This window comes from Hyperoodon ampullatus, assembly GCF_949752795.1.
Source record: "Hyperoodon ampullatus genome assembly, chromosome: 18".
Taxonomy (NCBI): domain Eukaryota; kingdom Metazoa; phylum Chordata; class Mammalia; order Artiodactyla; family Ziphiidae; genus Hyperoodon; species Hyperoodon ampullatus.
In genome coordinates this window covers 15,103,215-15,109,862 of record NC_136931.1, presented here as the reverse complement: position 1 = coordinate 15,109,862, position 6,648 = coordinate 15,103,215, and positions in this window count along the sequence as shown.

Genomic DNA, 6,648 nt, shown 5'->3' with positions numbered 1-6,648 from the left:
AGAACCTTATATTGTCAGATTGTTGACATGTTTCTTCTGTTCTTATACAAGCATGTAATGCTGTGTGTTTCCCACTAAGCACTGCTTTAGTGTATAACTCAGATTTTGATGTGTGTTTATGTTTTTGTTCACTGTATTTACAAATTTCCCTTGATATTTTCTCTTTTACCCATGGATTATTTCAGAATGTATTGTTTAATTTCCAAGTACACAGAGTTTTACAGTTAGCTTTCTGTTACTGATTTCTAGTTTAATTCCCTTATAGTCAGAGACCGTATTTTGTATAATTTCCATTCGTTTAATTTATTAACTTTTTTTTTTTTTTTTTGGCTGCGTGGCTTGCGGAATCTCAGTTCCCCAACCAGGGATTGAGCCCTGGCCATGGCAGTGAAAGCACCAACTCTTAACCACTGGACCGCCCGGGAATTCCCTTTTTTTTTTTTTAATGGCCCAAGACATGGTCTATTTTGGTGAATGTTCTGTAATTGAGAAGAATGTATATTCTGTTGTTGTTGGTTGGGGTGTTCTATAGATATTGGTTAGATCCCGTTAGTTGACAGTGGCACTCAAGTCTTTTACACCTTTGCTGATACTCTGTCTATAGTTCTATTCTTAGAAAGCACGTTGAAGTCTCTAAATATAATTGAGTGGTGGTTTATTTTTCATTTCATATCTGTCAATTTTTGCCTCATATATGTTTTAGCACTATTGTCGAATACATTTGCAATTAGGATTGTTGTATTTTCTTGGCGAATTCACCCTTTATCGAGCAGTGGGAGGATAGGGAGTGATTTACGCCATGCTCTTAGAATCACAGCTCCTCTGGTCGAAGAGAAGAGTCTCCCTTTCCCCGTTTCTAGGTGCCTGTCTGGCTGTTACTGCCATTGCTTTTCTGCCACAGCCTGCACCGTTGCAGTATTGCCTAGGGGCATGGGTGGAGCAAAGGACAAAACTAAACAAAAGAGAGCCTTTTCCTCCATTGTCCTTTGTATTTCTTTCCCTGCTCCTTGGACCAGAAAGAGAGGGTTTTTCTTAGAGTTCCTTATCTGTACCCAGTGAGCACTTCTGGGTTTTGCGCTGCCCTTGGGTACAGGCTGGGCAATACTGGAGGAAAATGATAGCTTCTTGCCAGCTTGAGGGAACTTCAAATTCTGCTCTTTCTCCAGTCTGCTCGCTGTCGTTTATTTTTCAGAGTCCTCAGGTAGCTGTGGCATGCATTTTGTCGGGGATTTTAGTTGCATTCAGAGGAGAGAGAGGCAGGAGTCTCCATGGAGTGTTGTTTATACCCATCTTCACTGGAACCAGAACTTTTTGTTTAGTTTTGATCTTAGAATATATTCTGAAATATACTAAATTCTGTACTATGTAAGTAAACTTTTGCTTTTCGTTCATGCCTATGTGGACAAAAAAAAAAAAATGTTGCCTGCCATTTCAGTAAACAAAGAGTGTTGCCCGCCATCAAGCCATCAGCCGCTGCTGCCCCTGCAGCCCCCCCAGTGGTGCACCCTGAAGGGAATTCAGGATGGAGAAAAACAGGATACCAGCCCTCAGTAGTTAAGATGCATATCAAAGGAATGATTTCAGTAAACCTAGACTCTTGCATTTTCCCATACATAGAAAAGCACTAAAATCATTAACTTAAGATGTCTGTTTTTTGTGATTAACATCTGTTTGTTTTTTTTTTTTACGCGGGCCTCACTGTTGTGGCCTCTCCCGTTGCGGAGCACAGGCTCTGGAGGCGCAGGCTCAGCGGCCATGGCTCACGGGCCCAGCCACTCCACGGCATGTGGGATCTTCCCGGACCGGGGCACGAACCTGTGTCCCCTGCATCGGCAGGCAGACTCTCAACCACTGCGTCACCAGGGAAGCCCTGCGATTAACATCTTTTGATGAAACTACATGTTTCTTTTTGTTTTGTTTTTTTCCCACAAAAACTCATATGTGTCCTGGCTTCTCCGTTACCTCTTTGGAGCAGTCCCTCAGAGCTGTCTGAGAGGCTCTATCCCTGGCTATAGTCTCCAGTAATGCCCCGAATAAAACATAATTCTCAACTTCTGTGTGCATTTTTTTAGTTGACACCTATTAAGATATTTTCCTGTGATATATAAAGAAGTCAAGTAGTAGTAAGTTGTCATAGCCCAAGGGAACAAAATTACTGCTTTTCTCTAAGCTAGAGGCAGCCTGGTATTAGAGGAAGAGTGCCGAATGGGGGAATCATGAGACATGAGTCGGGCTAGCAACTAATTCTGTGACCTTGTGTGAGGTAGTTAACATCCTGCATCCTCAGTTTCTTCCATAAAAAAAAAAAAAGAGAGACTTCCCTGGTGGTCCAGTGGTTAAGACTGTGCTTCCAGTGCAAGGCCCGCAGGTTTGATCCCTGGTCGGGGAACTAAGATCCCACATGCCGCATGGTGCGGCCAAAAAAAAAAAAAAAGCTAGTGGAATAAACTATATTTCTGTGATTCTGAGGCTGATAGCTGAGAAATTGCTCCAGGTAACTTGTTTTTCTCTCAGCTGGCTTAAACTTTCGTGATTTTTCCCATTGGACTGTACGTTTTGGGACTAGATTTAGGCTTTTTCTAATAGTCTTTGTTTGCTCTGTAGAATCATTGAGGTCTTCCTAGAGAGAAGTTATTTCTTAGCAGAGTATTACCACTGATCTCGATTGATTTTTAGATTTCTCTTGTTCCCCACACACCAAGTTAGGGTTGATAATAAATAATATTCTCTTTGAAAGTACAGGGACTTCCCTGGGAGTCCAGTGGTTAAGACTCCATGCTTCCAGTGCAGGGGGCATGGGTTCGATCCCTGGTCAGGGAATAAGCTCCCACATCTGCACAGAATGGCCAAAAGATAAAAAAAGAAAAAAAAAAAAAAAAAGAAGGAAAGAAAGTACAGTGACTGGACTTTAGACAGTCGAAAACTGATTTTATATTTAGTTCTTGATCTCTGAGAGCTGTAGTAGCTTTATGCTTTTCTTATATTTCACTATGTTGAAAGAATATAGAGTATGTTGGTTTTGCTTACCCTTAAATTTTGTTTTATCCTGAAGTCCGTGGTATTTATGGTTATTGTGAAAAGTAGTTCTTTATTTAGATCTCTATTATTTTTTATTATTTATGAAAAATTTTAAGGATTGAAATGCCTTGTTTGTCGAGGCTTTTTGACTTTTAAAAAGCTTTTGGTTATGAACAATTTCTAATACACATGAAAATAGAGAATAATATAATGTACCATCATGTATTTATCATATACCTTCATCAGTGATCAATATTTTGCCCATTTTGTTGCATATTTTTCTCTCCTATTTTCCTTCCTCAATATTTTTTCCCCCGGGAGGTTTTTTTTTTTAATATTTATTTATTAATTTATTGCTGCGTTGGGTCTTAGTTGCGGCACTTGGGATCTTCATCGCGGCATGCGGGATCCTTCTTTGCGTGCGGGCTCTTTGTTGCGGCGCTTGGGCTTCTCTCTAGTTGTGGCACATGGGCTTAGTTCCTGGACTAGGGATCGAACGCACGTCCCCTGCATTGGAAGGCGGATTCTTAACCACTGGACTACCAGGGAAGTTCCTCCCCAGGGAGTATTTTAAAACAAATCCTAGCAATCATATAATTTCATGTATATATAATGTTTATTTATTTATTAAAAAAAATTTTTTTTGGCCGCACCGCATGGCATGTGGGATCTTATGTCCCCCTGCATTGGAAGTGCTGAGTCTTAACCACTGGACTACTGGGGAAGTCCAATATAATGTTTATTTTTGAAGTATTGGGAAGAACTCTTGGAGTTTTAATACCAGGTTCAGGTGCTAGCTCTGTCAGCTACCGCCTTTGTGACGTTAAGCAAGTTGAATAGTTGCTCTAAGACCAAGTTTCCTCAAAGGCAAAGTGGGGATAATGATCTTCTGCCCTTACTTCAAAATGATCTAAGGGACAAATGAGATGATGAAGATAATAAATGTAAAAGTGCTTTGTAAACTACAAACGCTAGACCCTTGAATAGTTCTGTTAAAAAGTAACAAAACAGGGCTTCCTTGGTGGCACAGTGGTTAAGAATCTGCCTGCCAGTGTAAGGGACACGGGTTTGAGCCCTGGTCCAGGAAGATCCCACATGCCGCAGAGCAACTAGGCCTGTGCGCCACAACTACTGAGCTCTGCACGCTAGAGCCCACGAGCCACAACTACTGTAGCCCACGTGTCTAGAGCCCGTGCTCTGCAACAAGAGAAGCCACTGCAATGAGAAGACCACGCACCGCAACGAAGAGTGGACCCTGCTCAACCCAACTAGAGAAAGCCTGCACGCAGCAACGAAGACCCAACACAGCCAAAAATAAATAAATAAAATAAATTAATTTTTTAAAAAAAGTAACAAAACAGCCTTATACAGGTAGTTTTGCATAGTTTAGGACACACAATCTTAAGAGGTCCAATATACCAGAGCATATCAATACCTAGGGAACTTTTCTAAATTCCTAATGTACTATCCCTACCTTGAGGATTGATACCATAGTGAACTGATTGGAGTGAGACATCCTCCTGGTATATTAGATTAGAACAACATTGAAAATCATTGGTTTAGGATTCCACAGCTAATATGTACTGAAGATGATTGTAATGATTATCTAATTCTATCATTTTTCTTAACTTTGAGGTATAATATGTATAAAATAAAATGCAACTATTTTAAGTATACAGTTTGGTGAATTGCAAGAAGTGCATATATTCATTTCTATCACTCCAGAAGGTTTCCTTGCATCCCAGTCCAGTCCCTATCTTTATCCTCTCAGGTAATCATTGATCTCTTTGCCATCACTGTAGGTGAGACTTGTCTTTCATAGAGTTTCATGTAAGTGAAATCATACAACATGTACTCTCTTGTTCTTGTTTCTTTTGCTCAGCAGAATGTTTCTGAAACTCTTGTATGTTGTGTATTGGTTCTGTTTTATTCTGAGAAGTATTCTTTTATAGGGGTATACTGATTATGATTCACCTGTTTATGGACATTTGGGTTGTTTCCAGTTTTTGGCAATTATAAATGAAGCTTCTTTGAACATTTGTGTACATGTCTTGGTGAGAATATATATTTCCATTTCTCTCGGGTAAATATGGAGTGGATTTGCTGAATCATATGCCAAGTGTATATTTAACTTTATATGAAGTTGCCAAACTGTTTTCCAAAGTATTTGAACCATTTTACATTCCCATGAGCATTCTGTGAAAGTTCATTTGTTCTATATTTTTGCCTACAATTTTAGCCATTCTAATGGTGTGGAATGATATCTCTTTATAGTTTTAATTTGCATTTCCCTGCTGGCTGATGACGTTAGCATCTTTTCATGGCTTACAGCCATTCATATACCTTCTTTTGAGAAGTGTCTATTCAAATCTTTTCCCCATTTTTAAGTAAGATTGTTTTATTTTTGAGTTGTAGAACTATATATTCTAAATACAAGTCCTTTGTAGGATAGGAATTGTATTATTTCTCTTTCTGTGGCCTGCCTTGTTTTTATAATGACATCTTTTGAAGGGTAAAAGTTTAAAAATTTTATAAAATGCGATTTATTAATTTTTTTTGTATTTTTTGCTTGTGTATGAAATGATTGCTTAACTCACATTTCCAAAGATTTCCTTCTGTGTCCCATTTTGAGTTAATTTTTGTGTATTGTGTGAGGTTAGGGTCCAGGGTTAATATTTTTCTTCTCATGTAGATATCCAGTTGTGCCAGCACCATTTGTTGAAAGACTATCCTTCCTCCTATTGAATAACCTTGACCCCTTTGTTGAAAATCAGTTGAACATATTTGTGTAGGTCTATTCCTAAACTTTCTGTTTTGCTCCATTATTCTGTGTCTGTCCTTAAATTAAGTTCCACAGTGTCTGGATTACTGTAGCTTTGTAGTATTTCTTGAAATTAGGTAGTGCAAATTCTCCACCTGTGGGTTTATTTTTTAATTTTCGTAATTGTTTTGTCTATTATAGGTCCTCTGTTGTTATTATTATTATATTTATTTTTTAAAATATTCATGAGAATATGACACCAGTAGTCTTCTGGACAAAAATTTGTCACCTGCCATTTCAGTAAACAAAGGATGTTGTAGCTGTGAAGCCATCAGCCACTGCAGCTGTCCCCCATGGTGCACCTTTAGGGGAATTCTGGATGGAGAAAAACAGGATACGGGCCCTAGATAGTTAAGATGCATATCAAAGGAATGATTTCAGTCAGCCCAGACTCTTGCATCTTCCCATACGTAGAAAAGCACTAAAATCATTACCTTGAGACATCTGTTTTTGTGATTAGCAGTCATCTTTTGATGTTCAACTACATGTTTTTTTTCCACAGCAAAACCTCCTGTATATCCTGGCTCCTCCCTTACTTCTTTGGAAGAGCTATCTGAGATGCTGTATCCTGGGCGTCAGTAATGCCCTGAATAAAACATAGTTCTCAGCTCTTAGGTTGTGCGTTTTCTTCAGTTGACACTTTTGTATGCTGGGATCAGTTTATTATTTTTTTCCTCATCACATTTTCAAAGAGTACCTAGGATACTGAGATGATTATGCTTCTTGGAAAGGTGTTTAAATCTGATATTTGGTCTTTTCTCCTAATCTTTCATTTTGTTGAATTGAGCTTTGATTATGATCATATTCAG